The sequence below is a fragment of the Mesocricetus auratus genome, unplaced genomic scaffold (assembly GCF_017639785.1).
Source record: "Mesocricetus auratus isolate SY011 unplaced genomic scaffold, BCM_Maur_2.0 Super-Scaffold_100007, whole genome shotgun sequence".
In the NCBI taxonomy this organism is placed as follows: domain Eukaryota; kingdom Metazoa; phylum Chordata; class Mammalia; order Rodentia; family Cricetidae; genus Mesocricetus; species Mesocricetus auratus.
The window spans coordinates 75,411,308-75,418,219 of NW_024429191.1; positions in this window are offsets into that span (position 1 = coordinate 75,411,308).

The window sequence follows — 6,912 nt, forward strand, 5'->3', positions numbered from 1 at the left end:
GGAGCAGAAGCGGAACAACTGCGGTCTGGGGCATCACACGACAGCGGGGCACTGAGGGAAGAGTAGACAGTCCTCAGGGAAGGGCCGAGATGACTGCGTGTGACTTGGTTGCTGAAGGCAGGCAGAGAAGAGGATGAGCATGTCTCCAGCCAGGGAACACACTGGGAAAGCCAGGGCCCCTGGGGTGTGCTGGAGTCAGTAGGGCTAGAGTGGAGACCTGGCAGAGGAGAGGCCGGTGAAGACAGAGGAGCCTTGGAGAAGCTGTGTGTGCGCAGTGACCAGCTAAGGAGCTTTGAGCGTGTCCTGCAGGCAGGCTCAAAAAGGCTCTGAAAAAAATTACACCTATTTATTTATTTATTCATTCATTCAGTCAGTCAGTCAGTCATTTATTTGTCGTGAGGAGCATTTAAGTGGAGGTCAAAGGACAGTTTATGGGGGAATCCTTCTTTAGATGGGTTCATGTGGGCCCACGTGGACAATGGACACGGAGTTCCGTTGTCAGCAGCCTGGGAAAGAGCACCTTTATGTACTGATCTATTTTGAATGTCCAGCTTTTTCAGTTTTTTTTTTTTTTTGGTTGGGGGGTATTTGTAGGCTTCTTGAGACAGGGTTTCTATGTGTAGCTCTGACCATCATGGAACTCACTCTGTAGACCAGGCTGGATTTCTTGTTTGTTTGTTTGTTTTTCCTGAACACTGAAATTCATACAATTTGTAAATCACTGTGTAGCCCAGGGGTGGCCTCAAAAAAATGCAATCCACCTCAGATTACTGGGTGAGGACATATTTTCTTTTCTTTGTTTACTTTTGTTTTGCTTTTTTGAGACAGGGTTTCTCTGTGTAACAACCCTGACAGTTCTAGAACTCACTTTGTACACCAGGAGGCAGAGGCAGGCAAATTTCTGTGAGTTTGAGGCCAGCCTGGTCTACAGAGTCAGTTCCAGGACAGGCTCCAAAGCTACAGAGAAACCCTTTCTCCAAAAACAAAAGAAGGGCCACCAGGCCTTCCCTCAAGATACCACGTCTAGAGTACTGTCCATCATTTTCCTTCCCTCCTCCCCACTTGTTAATTCTGCTCACTGTCCTTTCATTTGGTTCTGAGTGCATCCTTGGGAAATTCCCAAGTTCCAGCCTCTTGGTTGTGAACCCCCCACCCCGCCCCCCCCACCCCCGTGTCTGGTCACTTTCTGCAGCCTCGTTCTAATCGAGATGTCACCACTGGAGGAATAGCCTTAACTGTGTCCTCCACGCCTTTCTTTTTCTTTTCTTTTCTTTTTTTTTTTTTTTTTTTTTTTTTTTTTTTGGTTTTTCGAGACAGGGTTTCTCTGTAACTTTGGAGGCTGTCCTGGAACTCGCTTGGTAGTCCAGGCTGGTCTCGAACTCACAGAGATCCACCTGCCTCTGCCTCCCGAGTGCTGGGATTAAAGGCGTGCGCCACCAACGCCCAGCTCCTCCACGCCTTATACTCAGACAATCCTCCAACAGTCTTCTTCAGCATCCTAGCAATAGACACGGACAGTCTCCCAGTCTTTACTCTCCTCCCTCCTTGGCTCAAAGACCCTGATTGGCCGAGTCATTGCAATCCCTGCCCTTTGTGATGGCTACACTCCTCTGACAAACCCTAGCTGTGGACTGCTCACTCAGGATGGCTGGTGTAGGGCTGGAGCCATGACTCACTGCTCTCCCAGAGGACCCAAGTCCAGTTCCCAGCTCTTATAAGAGGCTGTTCACAATTGTCTGTAACTCCAGCTCCAGGGGGTCTGGCACTGCCCTCCAGCTCCCGCAGGGACTATGTTCACATACACATATCCACACACAGACATATAACTAAAAATAAAATTAGATCTTAGGAAAAGAGGCTGGAGAGATGACTCAACAGTTAAACACACTGCCTGTTCTTCCAGGAGATCTAAGTTTAATTCCTAACCACCACACAGAGGCTCACGACTGTCTGTAACTCCAGTTCCAGACGCCCTCTTCTGTCAGCCACAGGCACTGCATACATGAGGTGCACAGACATATACACAGACAAAACACTCGTACACATAGACATAAAACAAAATTTAAGTTTAAAAAAAATCAAATCTTTTTTGTTTTGTTTTGTTTGAGACAAGGGTTTCTCTGTGTAGCCCTGGATGTCCTAGAACTCAATCTGTAGACCAGGCTACTCAGAGATCCACCTGCCTCTGCCTCCCAAGTGCTGGGATTAAAGGCTACTGTAGGACACTCTTGTACAAGATCCCAGCACTGGGGAGGCAGAGGCAGGTGGATCTCTGTGAGTTCTGAGGCCAGCCTGGTCTACAGAGTGAGTTCCAGAACAGGCTCCAAAGCTACACAGAGAAACCCTGTCTGGAAAAACCTCACCTTTAATCCCAGCACTCAGGAGGCAGAGGCAGGTGGATCTCTGAGTTTGAGGCTAGCCTGGTCTACAGATTGAGTTCTATGACATCCAGGGCTACACAGAGAAACCCCATCTCAGGAGAAAAGAAAAATCAACCAAGGAACAAAAAACAAATTTAGATTTATTTATTGTGTATGTATACCTTCTTGTGGACTACCATATTTATTTATGTATCTGTTTATACTGTGTCTGTGTTTGTGTGTGCACAGAGATCAGAGGGCAACTTGCAAGAGTCAGTTCTTTCCTTCTGTGGAGGTTTGAGTCAGAAGGGTCCCCATGGGTTCATATATTTGAATGCTTGGTCCGATGTTGGGCTGACCATTTGGGAAGGATTAGGACATGTGGCCTTGTTGGAGGTGTGTCACCGGAAGCCAGTGTTGAGGTTTGAAAAGCCCATCATTCCCAGTTAACTCTCTCTGCCTCGTGGCTGCTGTATCAACATGTGGGTTCTCAGTTACTGCTCAGAGCCTTGTGTGCCTACTGCCATGCTCCCACACAATGGTCATGGATGCATGAGCCCTAAATTAAGTGCTTTCCTTTGTAAGTTGCCTTAACTGTGGTGTTTTATCTCTGCAATAGAAAAGTAACTAAGACATCCTCCCTCCACCATGTGAATCCAGGGATCCCAAACTCAGGTCCTCTGAAATGGTGGCCAGGGCCTTCCTTCACTTACTAATTTCTCACACTGGTTTTGTTCGTTTGTTTTGTTTTTTTTTTCCTTTGGTTTTTCAAGACAAGGTTTCTCTTTGTGTAGCCCTGGCTGACCTGGAACTCCCTTTGCAGGCCAGTCTGGCCTTGAACTCACAGAGATCCACCTGTATCTGCCTCCCAAGTGCTGGGATTAAAATCGTATTCCACTACCACCTGGCTAAATTTGAAGACTTTTTTTTTTTTTTTTTTTTTTTTGGTTTTTAGCAACAGGGTTTCTATGTATTGTTTTGGAGCCTGTCCTAGAACTTGCTGAGTAGACCAGGCTGGTCCCAAACTCACAGAGATCTGCCTGCCTTTGCTTCCCGAGTGCTAGGATTAAAGGCGTGTGCCACCAACACCTAGCTGAATTTGAAGACTTTTTAAGGATTTATTTGTTTTATATGTGTGATTTATTTCGACTGCGTGGGCCCATGGAGGTCAGAAGAGGTCATTAGGGTCCCTGGAACTGGAGTTAAGGATGATTGTGAGCCACCATGTGCATGCTGGGAACTGAACCTGGGTCTCTACAAGAGCATCAGATGCTCTTAACCACTGAGCCATCTCTCCAGACCCAAGTAAAACAAATGTATATGGAAAGGCAAAGTAAGTAGATTAGTCAGTTTCTTTGGATTTTGTATGTGTATGTGTGTAAAGCAATAGCGAGAGATGAATCCAGGGTGCAGCTAGACCCGCAGTGCTGAATAGAGCTCTCAGACAGAGCCTGTCACACGAATCCAGGGTGCAGCTAGACCCGCAGTGCTGAATAGAGCTCTCAGACAGAGCCTGTCACACGTCATCACCTCATTCACATAAAGACACAGCTGCAGTCCAGAGAGGAATGGACGAACTTTCAGTAAGCAGTGAATAACTGGATATCTACAAAGGAAATATTCAATCCTGGATCTCATTTCAAGTACATCCTGAAATCAATTTGAAATGGACAATAAGCTTAAGTATAAAAGATTAAAAATAGAACCACAAAAAAAATCTCATGCAAAGATATTTTCATAGGATTGTGGTAGTCACAACTTCATTGTGTAAAGCCATACAGCTATGGTAACTTGTTGTGGAATATTGTTTTAGCTAGGCAAAGATGTGTTTCATTTGTGTATGCTGTGTTTGTTTAATTATGTAAAGATGTGTTGCTGTTTCACTTTGCCTGCCTAATTGGTCTAATTAGACCTGACTGGTTTATTAAAAAGCTGAACAGCCAGTAGCTATGTAGGAGAGGGACAGGCAGGCCTGGCAGACAGAGAGAATTAGTAGGAGAGACCCAGCATGAGGGAGAAGAAGGAGAATCCAACAAGGGAGAAAGAGAGGGACACAACAGGGGCCAGAAGCCAGGAAGCTACCGGCTTAGAAGCCGTGAAAGTAAGACGTACAGAAGGAAAGAAAGGTAAAAAGCCCTGAGGCAAACGTAGGTGAAGAGAAATAGCTTAAGTTATAAGAGCAAGAAATGCGCCTCAGCTAAGGCCAAACATTCATAACTAAATCTCTGAGTCATTATTTGGCTACTGGTTAGTGACCCACAAGAAAGCCTGCTGCACTAACTGTGCTCATCTGAACCTACTCAAACGCGATGAAGTGGAGCCTGGCATCGAGCTGAGAGCAATGGTCCAGGCAGCTGAGTCAAGAGCATCACCAGTTTGCGGTTAACCTGGACTGCATCACAAAACTCCATCTCAAAAATAGATAAATAAATAACCACAACAACCAAAAACAAAACTAGACTTGATGGTGCAGGCCTATAACCCCAGCTCTTTCGAGGTAGAGGTGAGAACATGGGGAAATTCAAAGCCAGCCTGGGCTACTTAACAAGCTCAAGGCCAGCCGGGCGGTGGTGGTGCATGCCTTTAATCCCAGCACTCGGGAGGCAGAGGCAGGTGGATCTCTGTGAGTTCGAGGCCAGGCCAGACCCACAGCCTCCAAAAAACAATACAGAGAAACCCTGTCTCGAAAAAACCAAAAAAAAAAAAAAAAAAAAAACAAGCTCAAGGCCAACCTGAGCTATATGAAACTTGTCTCAAACCAACAAGAAAACACCATTTATTTATTTAGCCTATGTTTATACTTGATTCAGTGAGAAGGTTAAAAAATAAAATAATAAAACAGAAACAAAAAATCTAACCCTCCTATTACCTTAGACAGAGACAGTGCTGCCCGTTAATTTTGGAGATTAAAAGCCTTCCTTTTTTGTGGGATTTCCTCACTCTTCGGCTATGTTCGCCTCTCAGGAGCACCCTGTGAAACACTGGAATTCCATCTACAACTTGACAGCTCATTTTCTATCATTTGTCTTCGGTCTTTGCTGCTTCTCTCTGGCTGATTCTTATTTTTATCTCCTCCACAACCTTCCTACTTAATTTTAACTTCCCATTCCTTCCGGTTTGCTTTCATTTCCAGGAGGCTCTATGCTACTGGTAACAACTTTTTCCCCTGGGTTTTGAGGCAGGGTTTCTCTGTATTGTTTTGGAGGCTGTCCTGGAACTCGCTCTGTAGACCAGGCTGGCCTCGAACTCACAGAGATCCACCTGCCTCTGCTGGGATTAAAGGCATGCACCACCAACACCCAGCTTTCTTTTCTTTTCAAAACAGAGTTTCTCCCTATAGCACTGGCTGTCCTAGAACCCGAGTTATAGACCAGGTTGGACTCGAACTCACAAAGACCTACCTGCCTCTGCCTCCTGAGTGCTGGGATTAAAGGCAAAGGCTGTGTACCACCATACCCAGCTACATTTCTGGCACTTCTTTTTTTTTAATAACTTATTTATTTATATTTTATTTGCATTGGTGTTTTGCCTGTATGTCCATGTGAGGGTGTCAGATCTTGGAGTTACAGATGGTTGTTAGGTGATATGTGGGTGCAGGGAATTGAACCTGGGTGGTCTGGAAGAGAAGTCAGTGCTCTTAATCACTGAGCCATCTTTCCAGCCCCCATTTCTGGCACTGCTAACTCTGTGGTAGCTATATTCCCCCCACTCCAAGACTCCAAGGTGTGTTAGCGTTCTGTTGCTATAACAAACACCTGAGATAAATCAATTTAGTAAAAGTTCAACTTTGCTTCCATCCATGGTCTCCGTCCTCTCTTGCCTTAGGCTGGTAGGGTCACAGCACCCTCGAAGGTAGCAGAGGAGGCTGTCCACCTCAGAGGAGGAACCTGGAAAGCAGAGAGAGGGGAGGAGGCATGGGAGCCCAATGCCACCACCTCCACCCGGACCAAGGCCGCATGCCCAGTGAGCTAACTTCCTTTCGATGGGTGCACCCCGTAAACGTCCTCCCACCTCCCAAAAGTATCAGAGACTGAGGACAGAGCTTCAGACGCGGGCCTGCGGGACAGGTTAAGGAGGCGTTTTCCTCACCAGTCGGTGGTCCTTGAACTTAAAGGGAGAAGCATTAGGAAGCAGACAGAAGTGCGTCTGGAGAGAGTGAGACAGGTGTCACAGCGGTGGAGCTGGCTCTCGTGACTGGGCATCCGGCCAGCGGTGCTTTCACTGAGAAAGAGCCTTCCGAGTGTTAGGATTTGAAATTGCTTCTTGGAAGCCTTTCAGTTCCTCCAGATAAGAAAACTTCAGTCTTCAGCCTTTTTTTTTTAAAGACAGGGTTTCTATGTGTAACTTTGATTGTCTTGGGTCTTGCCCTGTAGACCAGGCTGGCCTCCAACTCAGAGATCTGTCTGCCTCTGCCTCCACACTGCTGGGATTAAAGGTGGCCCAGCAAAATACAATACAGGTATGATGGTAGTAGTATGGGGTTAAGGAGATAACTCAAGACAGGCAGTAGCAATCCCAGCACTCGGGAGGCTGAGGCAGAAGGGAGAATTCA